Raw genomic sequence first — 21,579 nt, forward strand, 5'->3', positions numbered from 1 at the left:
TAACTGTAAATTTAACCTAGCGATACCTTATTCTGTCGATTACTTCCATTCCATAATGCATAGGTAATATGTGATAGGCACCTGAAAAAAAATGTTGAATGAAATGAAAACTGTCCAGTCATTTAAAAGAGACTTCTTAGAAAAAGACCATATCTGGTAGATGCAGGTGGATACCAAGGGCAACAAGGGACTCAGAAATGCGAAAGCTTCAGGTAACTGCTCTGTATCAATAGAAGTGTCAGACAGAGCAATTGCATTTGAACCTGACCTACTTTTTATCACTATCAACCTAGTGGTATCAGCCTAGTCTTCCCTCTCTAGGGGAGGAGGAAAAAAAAAAAAAATAGAAAGATTCAGGTCATGTATTTATGACTTGAAACAATAAGCGTGGGGGGGAGGGGAGGGTAGCAGGGAACATCCACTTATTCTATAATAAAAAATTCTGATGATATTCTTCATTAAAAAAACATTATATATGATGATAAATAAATCATGCTTAGAGACTCTGATAGTTGGGCATTTATTGATTTTAATATTCACTGATTTTTGGCTGATGAAGTCCCAGGCCAAATGTTTACAGAGTGAAATTTTCCAGTTATCAGCTAGTAGTTTACCTTGGCATTTCTCCAATGTGCCAGCAGCAACATTTTCTTCCACTCTGTTGGCGTGTTAAGGTTTGCCCACAAGAGAAATGGTTCTCATTTGACGATTCCCATAACTAGGAAATTTGTAATTCCCAGAGAAAATAGCAGCAGCACCATGCAAACAATGCTAAAGGTTTCAAATTCAGCTTCGACACAATGGAAAATCTCAGTTAAGGACCACTGTGCATAATTCTCAAGGAGTATTTGGAGACTAATTCACAGAACAGGAGGCTAATTGCCAGCTCCTCTGTAGGTAGGGAAGGCTGAAAGTGTAGTTTTGAGAACCACATCACCCATGGATTATGGGCCAGTTCTTCAGCTTCTGCAGGTCACAACTGTTCCACTGAAAGTAGGTTATGTTGATTAACACTTCCTGTACCTTTTATACCTTATCTAACCCATTCATTACTAGTGTATGATGTGCACACACTAGTAATGAATGGGTTAGATAAGGTATCCTTTCCGGGATCTACAGACAATACTCACCTTCAAACCACATCTTAAAATTGTTCTATCCCACACCGCCCATGAAAAATTGGTATGCCCTGGTTTTCCCATTTTTTTCCAAATTATCTAAGTGACCTAATTAAAGTTTTTATTTTTCTTTAACTAGCCACACTTAATTTGTAAAATTCCTGACAGTGCTTGACTCGTTTCTATATGTTGCCATTTGCTATCATGCTGACTTGATCGAAAAATATTTATATCCCTGTTTGTTGCACTTGTATATTTTTTGATCCACTACCCTCTGCTGTCTTGGCATGTAATTGTATGAATCTCTTTATAAAGGGGTCACATTTTTACTCTCTATATGGAGCCTTAACTTAAACATGTTGCATAAGTGTGCATCATATATGTTATAATAAGAACAACTAAAAAAATAAATAAAAATGTACTGCCCTCCTTTCACTCTAGCTTTTCTATGATTTATTTTGTGAAGTAAAAATTTTCCTGAACACAGATCTGTTTTCTCCTCCCAAACATAAATCATGTTCATTCACCATCCCTATGGCCTCCACAGTTCTCAGGGAGGTGGGAAAACTGTAAAACCTTTTTACCTAAATTAATGGAGAGAGTTTTCTATCACTGAATAAAATACTTGCAAGGCACCTGAAACCACGCACAATGAGATTTTATGCCATGAAATGCAAGGAGCCCACAGCTGCACTTGGTTTTTATTCTAATCTTGATCTTCATTTTGTTAGGTGTTGTTCTAATTCTTCAACCTTTATTTTCTTCCTCTTCCATTAGGAGCTTCTTTCTTCTTTGTTCGTAAATCTTTTTTTTTTTTTTTTTTTTTTTTTTTCTGGAGGGCCCATCCCACTTAGCAGTACTCCACTCAGTCACAGAGTTATCTCAGACATTTTGCCTGACTAGTTTCCATACGGAGTTGACATCATAAAGAAAAAGAATTCTGTTTTTATTTGTGATTTCTGCCTTTTTCTAGAATATTTCCTTGCCTTCTGCTCTGCAAAAAGATCATTTTTTTGCTGACTTTTTTTTTTTTTCTGTAACCTTTTATTTTGTTCCACATCATTACCCTGTTGGCTTACTACACTGTCTAGTGCAGTCCACACAATGGCAAAGCACCAAGTGTCTTCCCACTGTAACTGCCTTTTCCATCTGGTGTGTTCACTGTGTATCATCTTTCCTTTCTGGACACAGGTATTGAGCAGCAAGGAGAATGATGGTAGCCTAAAAAAGCTTCCAAAAATGTTGTTAGGCAAATCAAATACAAGGACTAAGTTACCAGTACTGTATACCAACCTATACAATTTTATTTGGAGGAAAAAAAATAAATGTTTTTAATATATATAATAAAATTTATGCATCCGTTCACATACATATCAAATGCATATATACATATATGTAAAGAGATTATATCTGTGCAAGTGTATATGTATTCATGTATGTGTGTACCCTTTTTTACACTAAGGACTTATAACACTGATGATCACAGATCTTCATAAGAAAGAAAAATATTTAAAATAACAGTTGTTTTAAAAACAGTAAAGCCTGAGGTAATATCAGATTTTCTATTGCATGCATATTAACGATGGAAAAACACAGACTCTGTGATTTTTTCCAGCAGATAGTAGCTTTGGCTATTTAATATTAGTTTTGTGAAATGTTTCTTCAGGAAGACAAGTCCAGTGCTGAAAAAGCCATTGCTCATGAGACATTTAGAATACCTTCCTTTTCTCTTATTATTTTTAATGGAGAGACATTGTATTTGTCATCTCGCTCATGCTTGTAGCTTGTGTCTTCCCTCTACTGCCTTTACAGTTCAAATGGCATTTTGAAAAGCAGTGGCATATCGTAAATTCATTTCTAAATTCCTGAGCCATTATTTAGAGTTCATTCATATTTGATAATTTAATAAATATACACACATAGAATCATAGAAACATTAAGGTTGGAAAAGACCTTCAAGATCATCTGGTCCAACTGTCCCCCAACCACCAATATTAACCACTAAACGTGGACATATACAGATGTATGCATATATATATATATAGATATTTAGATAGATGTAAAGATATATGAAGGTAGACTGAAGTCAGCAATCATATGACTTAAATTTGATGTCCATCAGAGTTACCACAGAAAACTATACAGTCTATGCAGTAAACCCTTTATATTTAAACACATCTGTCTGTCATGAGGTTTTTGTCTGAGTAAGGTAAATGTAAGCACTGCTTCTGTTGAAACAAGAAGTTGTTTGCATGGTTTACCAGTGGTTACCATGTTTCATGCAACGCAGAAGGGTTTTATAAAGGGAAGGCAGATCGATCGGGATTTCTTTTTTTGCCACTTTCACAGCACCTGTCTTTAATAGCCTATCCTTTTCTGAGCTTCTGATCCCTGGTCATCTTTGCTGCTGGCACAGTGCATAACAATGCTGGGAACTGGGGGCTGAAGTGACTGGACAGAAATGCACCTTAGCTCAAAACAGACGTTTGCATGTGGCTGGTTGAATTGCTCCCCAGATCCTGCTGTCTGAGTTGGCTAGATCTGGACAGACTGCAATTGCAAATTATGCTCTGATTGCATCTTTGAACATCTATATTTACACTCTAAATTAAGTTTGTTTCTTTGCGTTTTCTGTTTTTTTGTTTTGTTTTGTTTTGTTTTCCATATGGAAGTCATGCTGACTTCCAGTATAACTTAAGGATGCAGTTACATGCTTTCAGATACATATCTAGGAAGCTGTTGTTGTTGTTGTTTAATTTATATAAACCTTATTTTATCCTAAGAAATTACAGAGAAACATTTTCAAACAGTTCTTAGTACTTTCTCTAATATCATTTTGTAATACAAAATCAGTGACAGATAGCTACATTTCACATTTGTAAAGTGTTTTGAATATGGAAGCAGCATGACAAGTGCTACACATCATTATTAAAAAATATATAGTAATTAAAAGAAGAATGATAGCATTACCCGCAAGGTGAAAGTGCCAAATAAATATGTATTTTACACAGTGCAAGTAATCTCACAGAAGCAAAAAGATTTTGCATAATTACATGGGCTCAATCAACATTAAAATGAATGAGACTATCCCTCTACCTTTATGGCTGGGCTATTTAAAGACCTTTTTCAGTCTGCCATAACCCTCCCTTTAATGAAACGATGCTGTCTTTGTGGAGGGTAACATGGATCCTAAACACAGCATTCAGGAGTCTGGGTCACCTTCAAGGGTAACTTTGCTTAACAAGTTCGGGCACATAAATAATGCTATTAAGCATCTTAATTTTGCCAAGGTGTTGGTTTAGCACTTGTATTCCACTTCAGACTACTTAGAAATAGGAAAACAGGGATCCCCCCTGGCCCCCATCTCTAAAGGCACTCCATTTGTAGATATACTATTACCAAAACTGACTTGCTCAACCTGCTCAGTAGGAGAGATCTCTCTTCTTTGCATAATATGGTAAAGATCTATAAAATCTCATCTGTAGGTCCTTCCTGAGCCCACAGATGCCTTTTCCTGTTAGCTAGTGACTCGCCCTGAAGTGCTTTCCTCCTGTCTTGGAAAAGCTCTTACCAAGTTGTTACCTGTTGTCTAAAACCGCAAGACTTTGGGGCTAAAAAAGAAAGCAGATAAAATGAATCCTGAACTTACAGCATGTTGGTTAGGCCATTGGCATGGAAGAGAAAATAATTATATGTTATTTAATTAGATAACTGGATGAATTCTAGAGAAGGAATTTGGAGAATGGCAACCATTGCCAACAGACAAATGGGAAAAAGGTCTGCACTCTGAAAGGTATATGTGAATGTGATTTCCTAGGGGAGATGAGCTCACACTGAGGACAGATGTCTTTGGAATCTCTCCTGCTGTTGAATTTATACTTTCTTGGGATAGTGTGAACAACAGAACTGACTCTTCCCTCTGCATGGGGAGCATACACACTTAATCCATCACTATGAATTCCTGTAGAAGTTGGCACTTCCATCTCACACTTTGCATCACTGAATATCACAATGCTTACAATGCTTGGTCTCCTTGGTGAAGAAGATTTCATCATACCTCTTCATTCTGATTCTTTTTGCCAGAAAAATAGTTGTGTACCAAAATTGCTCTGTGGATATAGGCCCTATCTGTATTCCTACATTGCTGTTTGAGTGACAATGTAACTTGGAATTTCCGTATTTTGTTTAAACTGAAAACTGTTGTTGTTGTTTGTTTGTTTGTTTGTTTTTAACATCATAGCTGGGTGCCCTAGAGAGTTTTTTTTTCCTTGTTTTTTTTTTTTTTTTCCTAATTCTAGAAATCTAACTCAAGAAAACTGTGTGTGTGGATTTGTCATAAAAAAAACATTGAGAGAGACGGAAGGTATACATTAGTACTTGGCTGACAACTGATCCTCAGCAGTTCCAATGAGAGAAAGGCTAGTATATCAAAAATATCCCTTCTGAATGGATGAATTTTTCACTGCCATGAAGGTAGTCCCTCTTGCCTTCTAGTATTAGGGAAGAATCCCAAATACTAGCACCCCCTCCCCCCTCTTTTTTTTTTTTTTTCTGTAAAACAAGTTTTGTTCTGTTAGTATATTATCGTCCATTCTCATGATCTATTATTATAATTGTGCAGCATCCCCCGAGTCTCACCAAGGGCAGGCACTTTATCAATAAAATGATAATTATGGAAACTTAATGAGGCCAGCCAGGAAACACAAAGAATCCTGATCCACTAGTCAGAAAAGCACAGATTATTTAGTGCAGCTCAACCCATTTCTGGTCTGCAGTCTGATAACCCTGTGTTCCATAAATCACCCCATGGCAGCCCAGAGACTTCGTTTCTAACTGCTGACATCCTAACTTCAACACAGAGCTGTAATCTGCAGAGTAACGGAGCTTTCCATCACTCTTTCCTTCACTCTTTCCATCACTCTTTCCATCACAATGAGTTAAATTTCTTCTTATACTGTAGAATTTTATTATAGGGAGTTTGATTTTCCAGCCCTCCCACCAGAGCATTCCCACTTGCATCTGAATCCTGCCAGATGTTATGGACCTTTTCCATTTGAAACACATGGCCAGAGTGATAATAGCCCATACTTTGATCTCTGTATATTCTGCTCAGTAAGTAATCTGAGCTGAGAGTGTCTATTCTAATACTCTCACCCCAACACTGCATGGTGGTAATGCACCAGTATTTCAGTATTACCAGTTATGATTACAAGTAAGGACTCACCTCTGGGCCACAAGAGCTTTGCGAGAAACTGAGATATTGCATAGTTAATACAAATACTGCAATTCCTGAATCTTAGTATGAGTCTCAGAAAATATGGAAAAGCACCAAGAGGCACCTGCTGTTGCATTGCTTTATGGCCACCTTTTTTCCTAACAACCAGACCAATGACAAAGTGCTGGAGCTTTATGAGCAAGCTGAGGCTCAGAATTCAACCCATCTTCTCAGGTCTGTCATTTCTCCACCAAGACATGACCTCTTTTTATAGCATACTGTCAGTAGCAATGACACAGGCCTGATCCTTCTCACTGGTACAAAGGACAATGACTGGAGATTCACGTTATAATCGTTTTCTTGCACTTACAAACTTCCATCACCTCACTATGTAGTAAGAAAGAATCCTTGAGCTCTTTGTTGTATGACATCTCAAGGGCAAAAGTGAGCATCAGAAAGCAGAGGGGCTGATGAAGGGATTCAGAGCACAAGAAGGAATACAAAAGCCACCACAAAATACCTGTGATGAAGCTCTCTGTCAAACCATTGCAAAGATATCAGCCTTACGTACAGACTAGGCGACGAGACGCTGGAGAGCAGCCCCGCAGAGAGGGATCTGGGGGTTGTGGTTGACAGCAAGTTGAATATGAGCCAGCAGTGTGCCCTGGCGGCCAGGAGGGCCAACTGTATCCTGGGATGCATCAAGCACGGCATTGCTAGTCGGTCGAGGGAAGTGATTGTCCCGCTCTACTCTGTGCTGGTGCGGCCTCACCTCGAGTACTGTGTGCAGTTCTGGGCACCACAGTACAAAAAGGACATGAAACTGTTGGAGAGTGTCCAGAGGAAGGCGATGAAGATGGTGAAGGGCCTAGAGGGGAAGACATATGAGGAGCGGCTGAGGTCACTGGGCCAGTTCAGCCTGGAGAAGAGGAGGCTGAGGGGAGACCTCATCACAATCTACAACTTCCTCGCTAGGGGGAGTGGAGAGGCAGGTGACCTATTCTCTGTTATCACCAGTGATAGGACCCGCGGGAACGGTGTTAAGCTGAGGCAGGGGAAGTTTAGGCTGGACATCAGGAAGAGGTTCTTCACCGAAAGGGTGGTTGCACACTGGAACAGGCTTCCCAGTGAAGTAGTCACTGCACCAAGCCTGTCTGAATTTAAGAAGAGATTAAGAAGAGTTTGGACTGTGCACTTAGTCACATGGTCTAAAGTTTTGGGCAGACCTGTGCGGTGCCAGGAGTTGGACTTGATGATCCTTATGGGTCCCTTCCAACTCGGGATATTCTATGATTCTATGATTCAGTAGCCCTTCATCACAGGGAGGCAACTTGTGAGAAGAGCGCACAAGATGTTCTGTTCTCTCCCCTCTGCCCTTCCTAGGTATCACACCACTAATATTAAAAGCAGAGAAGGAAAAAAAAAAAAAAAAAAAAAAAAAAAAAATAAGCAGCCTTAACACATTTTTTCAGACACCTCTTAATGGCATCTTCAGCAATTACATTTTACTGAAAGCAAAAGATAAGCTGACACAGTTTCCAATATGCCCCTTCATTTTCTTTTTCCCTTGTGCTGGCAAGTTTTGACAAGTCACAGCTGTTGGTCGAGGATAGTGAAAAGGGAGAAGGAGATAATATGCAAATTTACACAGCAGCATTGAACAGTGAAACGAAGTACATTTCATTTACATTTTAAAACAAAGTATATTTTTAGGAGTGGGTTACATTTCTGTAGGTCTGTTTGCCGCTTTCTCTGGTTTTAAGCTCTCCTAATACAGGGTATTTTGTTGTGTTGGTTGCTGTTTGCTATTTCATCCCATGCCTTTTTAGGTATAAAACAATTAAAGCTTGACTTCAGGATCTCTCTCCCTAAATGTAACGTATATCTTAGCATGTAAAACTTTCCATTTAGAAATTTACAATTATAATTGCAAGCTCACTGCAGACCTCCGGGGAAGGATTATACTGAATGTGAAATAGCTGTTTTTTTTTTTGTTGTTGTTGTTATTTTTCCTAAATAGGTTGAATACAGTAGCATTTTCCTGATATAGCTTGGACTTGAGTGTTATTATTCCACTAGGTCTGATATACCTAGAACAAGAGAACAGCCTCCAATACCTAAAAATAATAATGCTTTTTCATATATTTTAATATTTTTACTTCATACCTCAAAGAAACTTTATAATACCCAGGCTACCACTTAAAGGGAGGAAAGAAGGCCAATCCCCTGATTATATCTTCATTACATAACTTTGTTGGCTTCTGTAAAAGAAGATCAGTTCAAGTCTCTGATCCCAGCTTTGGAAACCAATTCATCAGTGACTTAACTTTAAAAATATCCATAAAAATTACTGACTTCAAAACACTATTGAGGTCATCACTCATTCTGGTTGGTTTCTTCAAGTGTCCCATGTGGAAATCAGAATAGCAATGCACTATCAACCAGTGACTGATGCTATTCTGAAATGCAAGAGCTCTGCCAAACTTCGATGAATGTATATCACTTCTAAGGTTTTCATTGATAATATTTGAAATAGACACTCATCTATTTCATCCTTTATTATGGTTATACCAGATGTCTCTGCTGTTTCCCTATCTGCAGTATTTTTCAAGTGTTGGATATGACAGAAATTGTTTATTCTGTAATGATTTTGTAACTTCTGAAGTGCCCAGCTATTAAAAATAGAATAAAAATAATAATAATAAAAAAAGGACAGATAACTAGCAATATTAACTAGTGGCCAATAGGTTCAAAGACATTTGTATTACTTCTAGTGCTGAGTGGTGTCAGTCATCAGCTGACATTTCTCAGTAGAAATGGTTTTAGAAATGTTTCATCTTACAACGAGTCAGACCACATTTTGAATCGGTCTGACTTCAGGCATTTTTTATTTTATTTTATTTTAGTTTAGTTTAGTTTAGTTTAGTTTAGTTTAGTTTTGTTATTCTTTATTTTGTTTTCTTGTATCTAATTTCATTTACACTTTGTTTCAAAGCTAGCAGATTTGAAAAACTGATCAATGCAATCCATTATTTCAAAAGTTTCAGTACTCCAGAAATGGAAGAAGATATATACTTGTCAGTCATAAAGCTGAGAACTCCCACATCCATTTACCTTGGGAAACAATGACTCTTTCTCTAATAAGGAATGGCACATCTTTTGGGAGATGGATTTCCAACTTACAGGGCAGAAGGCTGATATTTAACGAGCAAAATCTAAAGTATGTACAAAAAAGTTCCTTCCTGTAATTCTACCCCTGCCATCTGGGCCAGTTTGCCACTAAACGGAATAGAACTGATATTCTGATCTTCTTCATTACCTTTCATATGTAACTTTGTGCATTGTTTTTACTTTCCTTTACTTAATAATTTACTTCTCTATTTTTCAAAATAAATAATGGTTCTGGCAACCTTACCATTTCATATATTTTCTTTCATCAGAAAGAAGATTGTTTATAACACAATTAAGCTGTAACAGGATGCCAGGAACTAAATATTAATGAGAAGAGATACTCTTCATTACTGGGAGACAAAAATCTCCTTTTTTTTTTTTTTTATACAGGATTAAAATTGGAGGAATTTTCCCAAGTGAAAACAGCTGAGGTCCTTCCCATCCTTTTCAATATGCACCGAAGTATTATTGCTCCAAATCACAATATTATCTCCTATATATCACTTCTCATAAGAGAAAAGGTTAGTAACATGTTCTCAGCCCAAGAATAGAAATATTTTGAAAATATTTCTCTGAAGCTCTTCTGATATTTCCAAAATATTTCATGTCAAACAAAAACTGAAAGACAATTCATAGAACTGCCAGAATAGGCATTTTTAAAAATAAATATAGAATTTAGAGATGCACATTCAAATGGTGCTTATTTCTGAAAGGCTTTGAACCCACATTAACCAATTCCCCACAGTGTGCTATAATCTTATGTGGTATTCTCAATATCTCCTTCTGAATTTATTCCATATTCAGTTCTATTAAATATTCACTAGATCAAGTACTGCAACATAAATATGCCCTTTGGGTGTACTGTTGGCCAGGATACAGAGTCATTCTTTCTCTTACTGACTTTCTGCCTATCTATCTTGTATCTTGGCTAAGAACACTAACCACTAGGCATAAATGAAGATATTCTGCATCCTCCATTTCGGCAATCTAGATTTTTATTTTTATTTTCCAAATGTCTACTTCAGGAATGTCAATATAATTCAAAAAAAAAAAAAATCTAACCTAAACATTTTCAGCAATTCCAGATAACTTTATTATTATTATTATTTATTTTTTATTTAAACAGAAGTATTCAGTGAGTTTAAATTCAGGAACCTCTAAAATGACATTATTTATTAAGTACTAAATTAATCTAACCTATCATTTATCTATTTTTTTCACATCTGTACGTATGAATCAGTTGTTAGTGCTTTTTGGTTACACATTTTAAAAAAGCTAGAAATTAAACTGAATGGCTCTAAATACCAAAAGAAGTTGGAAAAAGGAACAATCTGAAGTATTTTACAGGCAAAATGGCTAACAGAGGAAATTATGTAATGACATCCTAAAAGGAGATTAAGCTTTTATAGACCGAATCCTTAGATAAATAAATGCCTTCATTCCATCACAAGCAACAAATAAATGCAGCCCATTTTTAACACACTGTTTACTGTCAGTTTATGACAGAATAAATGCTGTTCTGTAAAGAAGAAATACCTCAGTGTGTAACAATATATATTCGTCTGGGGGCACAGGGTCTTAACTGTTTATTTTTGAAACAAATGGAAGATATTAGTTTATCTTTAGATACATGACAATGGAGTGTAAAACAGATGAGAAATACTTAGATTTGCAATCAGTAACTATAATTCAAAACAACACAGCATTAAAATGGTTTAATCAGACAGTCAAACAATTTATTTGGAAAGAGCTAGTACTGGCATATGCTGATGTAAATCTGGGGGTGCCAGCCCCATACAAAGAGACACAAGAAGTTTCATATGATTTGGTAGTGTTATTATCAGTCATATGCACAATAGAATGAGGCTAAAACATTAGCATGAACAAAGAATTTCTCTTCTTTTAGTAGAGATGATACCCACTCTGTTGTGATGGAGACGCAAGTAGAATAGATTTGAGAAGGCATACAAATTTGTTGGTAGGACAAACAGTGTCTATCAGAGGCATTGAAATAATGTAAATTTGTGTCAAAATAAAGAATATGAATTTTGAAAGGCTCCTATTTACTACATGTAACACCATCATAGTTATTAATGTCAGCAGAAAGAGAGCCCAAATGGCTGTTGTAAAGCTGCCTTTAGGCTACTGTAGAGACTCCATTAGTCAGACAATATTCCTGCACAGATCCCTGGAAACCAAACCACAGTTCCCAGAGAATGGGCAAAATGTGTCATAACTCTGAAAGGGCCTTTCTGAATCACACAAATTCCATGGAAGTGTGAGACAAAACATGTGCTACCTACAGAACTAGGGTTATGATATGAAGTAACAGTCTGTTCCAGAGTGGATGGTGACATTACTTTATACAGCTTCAGACAATTTTATATGATGAGTAATGAGCCATGGCTGCACACAGGCATGCACAGCAGAGACACCAGGAGTGTTGTTTAGTGAGGTTTTTTATTTAACAGCAGCTCTATTTTTCATTAAATATTAAACAGAGCCCTTATTAGCCAGGGCTACTCACTTCATGATCTGTCCCTTTGACTCCAGAGGCCCCCAACAAAGCCACAGCAAACCTTGATGGGTGGTTTCTACTATCAGGTTTAGGTAAGAATAACATAGATACATCACAGAGGCAATCTGTGGACTTGAACATTAATAAAGGGATCTAGCTGTGAAAAGGTGAATGTCAAGACAGCCAGTTTCACAGCGGTCTCCACTAGGTTGAATTCACACCTGAGAAAAAAAAAGAGCTGATTTAGAGAATCACATTGTTGTGAAAAGCACATTGAAATGGAAAAGACACGTTTGCCTTACTACAGGCTTGCTAATTTACAGAACTTACTGAAATTAAAATGCCTGTAGAAAAGAAGAGTAAAAGGAATATGGGTCTTCTCGTGGGTTTTCACCCTTGATTTAGTCTCAATTTGTTGGAAGAAATACGAGCTCAAAGTGTACTATTTGAATCCTTGTTTCCCACCTCAGACTCTTGCATCTTTGGAGCAATAACAGTAACTGAATATGATGCAATATGAGAAAACAAAATCTTATTGGTTGTGTTTTGCTTTTTCAAATGAGAGTGCAGTACAGTTCTACCTTACATTTTCTTTCATTTCTAACTTTTCATATTTAGGGTAAACAGTAGCTTACCTCTGGGTCAAGCTATTGCAATGGACATTTGAAATGAGGATTTACTAATTTATTACATTTCTGGGATAAAGAAAACCTCCAAGGAACCACCAGGTCACCCCAGCAGTTTAGTTGAACAAAGGGAACTTTAGTAAGGATGGCTTAGTAAGGTCTGATGCCACAGGCCTTGATCACAGAAAGCCTGGGCTGGCAGAGTAGCTTGCTTTGCTCCTGAGCAGTGGAGGGAGGGAAGTATTATTTATTAATTCATTTATTTTAAGAAAAGGAGGAAAAAATCAAAAGATTATAATGAAAACAAAGATTGGCTAATTAATGCATATGGGTTGGTTTGCTGGAAACAATCTCACGCTAGTGTAAATTTGAGTCATGTAATTATTTGCATATACCTATTTAAGGTATCTGCTTAACAGACAGGTTATAGATGATTCACAACTAAGAGAAAATGATCCAGCTATTAAGTTATGTGTTCACAGAAGCTAAATCCCTAAGGAGAATCTCTGTATTAGGAAGGGTAGGTTGGATTAATTGAAGATATCCTGAATTCTCGGATTGGTTTAGTCCCTCCAGGTATGGACTTCTGAAGCATGGGCAAGGCATAATGGGGCAGACAATAGCACGCCTAATGAGGAAAAATGCAGCATGAAATCTGTGAAGGTCAGCATAGCTCAATGGATGGTCCTCTGGCCTTCATTTCTAGTGAAATGTAGCTCGTGCCCACTGTCTTAGCCCCTAAAACTTTCTGTACAGTGTCTGTGAAACCACACTCAAGGTCAGACACATTGGCTACCTTGTTCACTCTCAGAAGTCTGCTCATGGCCAGCCCCACAGTCTGAGAGCAGGCACCTTCACAGTAAGTAAAATGTCCATCAGTACATTGTGCTGTATCATATGCGAGGGTGCAACCACCTTTAGTACCAGTGAGTTCCAGTGTTTTTCCTCTGACACAACTACTGCCAAGAAACACATGCATCTTGTGGTGAAATCATGTGTCTTACATCAGGGGCATCCTAGTTATCCATACAAGGTTTCAAATGTCAATTTCCACTGGGGCAAAAGGTATTTTTAAGTAGAAAAGACAGGGGTATTTTATAGGTTTCCAGAGGAAAAAATAGTAGATGCACAGAGATGAGTCTTCAAAGGGCTTTATGCTACAAGTTATTTTAATTGTTAAGTATGTGAAAGGCCTAATTAATAAGTATGCGTATATTTTGAATTACCTTATTCCCTGTGAATATGAAGACATGAATTAACCTTTGTATTGTATCTGTGTAATAGGCACCTGTATAATTGCTTTTCTTTTTAGAACTAGTAGTGAAGTCACAACAGTATAGACAAGTGCATATGGTTTCAGGCTGAACTCTAAAGTCCCCAGTGAAAACTTACTGTGTAAGATATTATTTGCTAATGACATTCCAGTTGGCTCAAATATATTCCTCGTATTCCTAGAACTGCTGTCCTCAGACCTTTGAAATGCACATCTAAAAGATGTTGAATTATATGATTTATTCTACCTTAAGTGTAGATTTTTCCTTTTTTTGTTTGTTAGTTTATTTGTTCTTCTGGTTTTTTTTTCCTTCTTTGGTTTGTGTTTTTTGTTTGTTTGTTTGTTTGTGGTTTTTAGTATTCGTCTCCTGATTTCCTGAAAATACGAAGTTTATGATGTGAATTTGTCATCTCTCTGCTTGTCAATTCCGTTTGACCCAATGACTTTGGAATTCACTGGTTAATTTCAAGAACGTTAAAGAGAGGAGTATATTTAGCCACAAGGATACTAAGACATATTTATTTATTTGAAAATTTTTGATTTAATAGAGTAGAGATCCTATTGTTGTCCTTACTTACAGAAATACGGTGATAATTCAGCCCTTATTCATTCTCTTAGTCTGTCCAAGAGATGAGAGCTGCCAGCTACCCATACATAGCCACTAAGTATAGGGGTAGTTCTGAATTACTCACAGTCTAGCTACCAGTTTCACAGATTCACAGATTCACAGATTTCTCTAGGTTGGAAGAGACCTCAAGATCATCGAGTCCAACCTCCGACCTAACACTAAGTACTCCACTAAACCATATCGCTAAGCTCTACATCTAAACGTCTTTTAAAGACCTCCAGGGATGGTGACTCCACCACCTCCCTGGGCAGCCCGTTCCAATGCTTAATAACCCTTTCGGTAAAGAAGTACTTCCTAACATCCAACCTAAAACTCCCCTGTCGCAACTTTAGCCCATTCCCCCTCGTCCTGTCACTAGGCACGTGGGAGAATAGACCAACCCCCACCTCTCTACAGCCTCCTTTCAGGTAACTGTAGAGAGCGATGAGGTCGCCCCTGAGCCTCCTCTTCTCCAGGCTGAACAAGCCCAGCTCCCTCAGCCGCTCCTCGTAAGACTTGTTCTCCAGACCCCTCACAAGCTTGGTCGCCCTTCTCTGGACTCGCTCGAGCACGTCCATGTCCTTCCTGTAGCGAGGGGCCCAAAACTGAACACAGTACTCGAGGTGCGGCCTCACCAGAGCCGAGTACAGGGGCACAATCACTTCCCTCGACCTGCTGGCCACACTGCTTCTTATACAGGCCAGGATGCCGTTGGCCTTCTTGGCTACCTGAGCACACTGCTGGCTCATATTCAGCCGACTATCCACCAATACTCCCAGGTCCTTCTCGGCCAGGCAGCTTTCCAGCCACTCATCTCCCAGCCTGTAGCTCTGCTTGGGGTTGTTGCAGCCCAGGTGCAGGACCCGGCACTTGGCCTTGTTGAACTTCATGCAGTTGACCTCAGCCCATCGCTCCAGCCTATCCAGATCCTCCTGCAGAGCCTTCCTGCCCTCGAGCAGATCGACACACGCACTTAGCTTGGTGTCATCTGCAAACTTACTGAGGGTGCACTGGACGCCCTCATCCAGATCATCAATAAAGATATTAAAGAGGACCGGCCCCAGTACCGAGCCCTGGGGGACTCCACTAGTGACCGGCCTCCAACCAGATTTGACTCCATTCACCACAACTCTCTGGGCCCGGCCATCCAGCCAGTTTCTAACCCAGCGAAGCGTACGCCAGTCCAAGCCCCGAGCAGCCAGTTTCTTGAGGAGAATGTTGTGGGGAACGGTGTCAAAAGCCTTACTGAGGTCAAGGTAGACCACGTCCACAGCCTTTCCCTCATCCACCAAGCGCGTCACTTGGTCATAGAAGGAGATCAGGTTCGTCAAGCAGGACCTGCCTTTCATAAACCCATGCTGACTGGGCCTGATCGCCTGCTTGCCCTGCAAGTGCCGCGTGATGACCCTCAAGATAATCTGCTCCATGAGCTTCCCCGGCACTGAGGTCAAACTGACAGGCCTATAGTTCCCCGGGTCTGCCCTCCGGCCCTTCTTATAGATGGGCGTCACATTGGCTAGCCGCCAGTCAACCGGGACCTCCCCCGATAGCCAGGACTGCCGATAAATGATGGAAAGCGGCTCGGCCAGCTCCTCCGCCAGTTCTCTCAGTACCCTTGGGTGGATCCCATCCGGCCCCATCCGGCCCCAGTTAGACAGCTACAGGTCAAAAAGACATATGTAGAGGATGTGGAAGCAATTGACAGACTTCCTCCAGACATGCAGATATTTGGCTTTTCAGCCAGTGATTTCAAGCAACCAGTTAGGATAATGAATTTCTGATGAAGTCAAGGAACTCAATTCATTTCACATGTGACTTTAGCAGAAATATTTTGGTCCCTAATGGTATTGATCAGATTTGGGCTTTCAGAGAATAATGGCTTCATTTACCATGCATTTAGATTCCCATCAATTTTAAAATTTATCAAAATAATCTGGAAGCATACAGAAAACAAAACAAAAATGAAGGGACCATCAAAAAGTCTCAGGTGTTGGGAGAATGTTAGGTAATTGCCTTTAGGATTTGTTGTAGTTTTATTAGGATTTGCATGAACTGTGGATTTAATCAGCAGGCAACATCAGTGGGCCATTCGCACAGGTTGTGTGTCTTGCTAGCAGTTTTGCATGCAATCGCACATATAATGAGGCAACACAAACAGAAGTCTTCTGACTCTTTCATGTGTTATCATTAAACTGATGTCACTTGAAATTTAGTTCCACACATCTGTGGAGAAACTGTATTCATAGTATTTTATGAACAATACACTCCCTTAAAACAAGACATGCAGACTGATGCCACATTGCCAACCGATCTTGCATCTGTTTCCTTGGAAATGAAAGTGCAGGAGAAAAAAGTCAGGTCTTGTACATTGCTTTTTATTATTCCCCAGCTTTTCGAAAGCTCTGTTTCTTAAGCCATCATTAGATTTCAGAGACAAGCTCAAGTGTAAAGCATCTTAGCCTTCCTACATAAAATTTATCAATTTCACTGCAAACACATTTGTGCACTAAGCAAAGCTCATCAGAGTGATTTAAGACTGTTTCCTATCTTACTTTCTTCAATTAAGTGAGGAGAAATACATATTTTTAAAATTCTTTTTCTTTCTCCTTTTCTTTCTTTCTTTTTCTCTTTCTTTTTCTTTCTTTTTCTTTCTTTCTTTCTTTCTTTCTTTCTTTCTTTCTTTTTCTTTCTTTCTTTCTTTCTTTCTTTCTTTCTTTCTTTCTTTCTTTCTTTCTTTCTTTCTTTCTTTCTTTCTTTCTTTCTTTTTTCTTTCTTTTTTCTTTCTTTTTAAATAAGCAGTACTGTTAAACATCATCTTTCTGCCACAACTAAGACCAGAAAACCTTTGTAGTAGCCCAGTACCCCCCTTGTACAAGGTAATGAATGAACAAATAGGAAGGAATAGCCTTTGTCCCCAAAACCTTGCATCAATTTGACAGGACTGAAAATAAACACTGGGAAAAATAAATCTCCCCTTTCTTTCTCCCTGTTGATTCCCTGTGGAATGGGGGCTTAAGGGCTAAGGCAAGAATGCTGACAACGACTGGGCAGCTATCACTGACACTATATTTTCAGAAAATATCACCTGTGGCAACAAGGGTCATATTCTTAGTGTCATGGTCAATTTTTTAGAGAATCCTTATGGGGACATCTTTCTTTGACAAGTGGGTCTGTAAACATAGGTAATTTATGCATGATACAATATGTCTGTCTTTAGCACCATTAATATGTATGTGCTAAGCTGGTGATCTGCCTAAATCAATGTGCTTCCCAAATATGCAGCTTAGCCCAGCCACAGACCTGCACTGATTTATCTGTGGGTATGGTTGCATGTATACTTGGCAAAGAGCACGGAAATCTGATTCCCTAAATCACAGTAGTGTTTTGTGGGAGATTCATCTCCCACAGGACTACAGGCTCACAACATCAAATCTACTCTGAGACAGCATTCAGAGTTCCTATTGTATCTAATGGACAGATGATAGAGGAATGCAGCTTCATCTGATCTGTGGGCACTTAAATAAATATAGGTTGAATCACATCATAAGCTCTATCTACAATATTGACTAGGCTTCCATGGATGACTAGGGGAAATGAACCTCTTAAATGTAGACAGCTACACTGCAGACACATACATTTAGTCAAAAAGTTCTTAGTCTTTATGCTTTAGGTTGTATTCAAAGATGATGATTTATGTTTTCAATTAGAGATTACATGTAGTAACGCCATTTTCTTTACTACTTATCGTTTACAAGTACCTGAAACATCAACAGCATACTGTAATAAACTGCTGTTTGCTAGAGTCTGTTATCATAGAATCACAGAATGGTTTGGGCTGGGAGGGACCTTAAAGATCATCTAATTCCAAACCCCCTGCCATGAGCAGGGACACCTCCCACCAGACCAGGTTGTCCAAAGCCCCATCCAACCTGGCCTTGAACACCTCCAGGGATGGGGCATCCACAGTTTCTCTGGGAAACCCACCCCAGTGCCTCACCACCCTCTGAGTAAAGAATTTCTTCCTCATATCTAATTTAAATCTTAGTTTAAAGCCGTTACTCATTGTCCTATCACTCCACTCACTGCCTGACAGAGTCCCTCCCCAGCTTTCCTGAGACCCCCTTTAGGTACTGGAAGGCCTCTATAATGTCTCCCTGGAGCCTTCTCTTCTCCAGGATGAACATCCCCAGCTCCCTCAGGAGCTTTCTCCTGTCTTCATAGCCCTTGATCATCTTTGTGGCCCTCCTCTGGACTTGTTCTAATATGTCCATGCCCTACTTGTGCTGGGGGCCCCAGAGCTGAACACAGCATTCAAGGTGGGGCCCCACAAGAGCAAAATAGATGGTGACAATCCCCTCCCTTGACTTACTGGACAAGCTTCTTTTGATGCAGCCCAGGATACAGTTGGCTTTCTGGGCTGCAAGCACACATTGCCAGCTCATGTTGAGCTTCTCATCCACCAACACCCCCAGGTCCTTCTCTTCAGGGCTGCTCTCCACATGCTGCAGCCTTTTGCTGGGGTCCCCTTTTGCTTGGGATTGACCTGTCTCAGATGCAGGACCTTGCTCTTGGGTTCTTGGGTTATCACCTCTTCAACTAAATACTGAGTGTTCAATGACTTTGACAAAGTTCAATATATCATTGTTTCCACAAGAAGCCTTCACTAGAGGAAGTGGAGAGAAAAAGTAAAATCCTTACACAGATATTTCTAACAATCAGTATGTTTTTAAACATAGTCTGGGATTAGCTAATTATTACTACTTTCCTAATGGCCAGTATTTAAGAACTAGTAGGGACTTTGGTTAAGTGTTCGTTTTTTTATCGTGTGAGTAGTTGCTTAACAGCTCATGAAGGAGTAAGTGTGTATTTGCTAGATTAAAATATTGTCCAGAAATAAGTGTGCAGGTAAATGGCAGAAAATCTCAAAACATCTATAATAACTGACCCAGTCCCCTCTGTCCTCCATGGTCCTCCAGAGGCACAGCTTGCTCTAGAGAACTGCTAAATGCATTAGCAGCATTGCTTTCCATTTAGGAAATGCCTTGGAAGCAGAATTGTCATTAACGTGAAATTGCTTTGGCCAGCACTTAAACTCAATAGAACAATATTTAAAACATTAACTACAGACTTCCAGCCGAGCTCTTCAGCTCTTCTTTTCTGTCACATTACACAATACCACTGCTTTATGCTGACTATCTGCCCTTTCTTCCTCTTTCTTAGGCTTATCTCAATAAGGCCTGTCTCAGAGTTACTGAAAGGAAGAAAGAGAAGCTGAATATATCTGACAGCTATTTCTATCAGATAAACTAAAGTTCAAATGAGTGGAACTCTTTTGCCTTTCAAAGGCCTTCAGTCCCCTGTCGTTTTCTCATGCAATATAGCCCTTTCTGAAAACCAGGGATTGCTGTCACTTTCTTTTTGCAGTGATGTGGGACTGATCCACCTTTGATTTTCTAACTTTGCTGAAGGATAAACATTTCTGCTGTGGTCAAGGGGAGTATGGCATCACTAAAAGGAAAGTATAATGTTATTGACTTCTTTTCTAACCACCCATCAAAATAAGTTTTAAGGTTATTTAGAGATATCATCCTCCAGTCCTTTCTAGGGAAGGTTGTTCTCTGTTCTTACAGTGCCAAATAAGTAGCCACACAAAAGGTTTTCTATTTGACAGGATTCACCTAAATGATCTTTTCAGATTAAGGTGAATATATTGATTAGAGCTGGTTAGGGATAAAAATTATCCTTCAATAGAAACATTTTCCACCAGGCTATTCAGCCAACAAGAAAGCATACAGAACAAGGCAAAGTGGTATTTTCATCAATAATTGGCTTGGCTGTTGCAGACAGGGATGGTCTTTGAACTGACCTCCAAGAGTTACAGTATGACCAAAACTAAGAGATGCATCCTGGATACATTCAAACTTCTCCCTTTTCCTGGAGAGGAAGTTTTCTATGCACATCTAAATTGAGCAGCAGGGTTTTTTAGCCCTACCTTCTCTATTTCTGTTGTTTAAGAAAGGATGGCCCAGAGTCTCTTGCTGTTAAATTCCATTAAAACAGTGCTCAACCCCTGTTAAAGATGAATTGTGCTTTTAGTCTGATGCAACCCCAGGAACAAAAGTTATAGTTTTATTAAATGACTTTGGCTACTAAAGTGAATGGTTATAACCTTTATTACTATGATTATAACCTATTAAAGTCACATTAACTTTTTAACATGCCAGGGGTTGCCACTGTAATGTCTGATAAATTAAGCTGAAGGCTCATTCACTGCTTTTTATGCTACACCAATAGAGTTTTACAAAACAATTTATATCTGTTCTGTAATTAGTGAACTCCATAATGGAGGCATTATCAATATTGCCAATGGAAAAGGATATACTCCTACTCTCTCCTATTTTACTAGCTTCCCTACCTATCCTAAAAGATCCAGTCTTCCTTTTGTCTTTTGATTTGCAGCTCCAGAACTGGGATATCAATCTAGGATATGATGAAGGCTGCTCAGCAACCAGTGTAAGTATCTTTTACTGGGTAAAGAGAAAAACCTGTTTTCAGCTGAAGGCTTAAGTCCCAGTACCAAAGAAGTTGCTAAGTGGAAAGCTCTATGTTTAATGCCTCGTCTAGTGATAATGCTGTATTCAAGATGAAACCTTCTACACATAAGCGGTGAGACCTCTTTGAAAAAAACTGTGACTATTAGGAAGAGGTATTTAGCTCCAGTTATAGTAGAGTATCATCCACTATAAACTGGTACAGGAGGCATCTTAAAACCTGCAAATTACCACAAAGACCCTCCCTTTCTTCCATGAGCAGAACCACAGCATATCATTGATTTTTCATTGGATTTAGGACTGGGCTTTCTAATAGAAGGACCCTCAAAGCCATCTTTTGGCCAGGTATTTATCAGGTCCTACTAGGAGAGACCTTACCATTTTATAAGTATTATTGTTACTTTTAATTTTAAAAATGAATAAGAAAATGTTTTTGAACATTTGAAAATGGTCTGAACCAAACTGTTCAGAAGCTTAATTGTTTAAATACCACATCTAGT

The sequence above is a fragment of the Anser cygnoides genome, chromosome 2 (genome assembly GCF_040182565.1).
Source record: "Anser cygnoides isolate HZ-2024a breed goose chromosome 2, Taihu_goose_T2T_genome, whole genome shotgun sequence".
NCBI classification, from domain to species: Eukaryota; Metazoa; Chordata; class Aves; order Anseriformes; family Anatidae; genus Anser; species Anser cygnoides.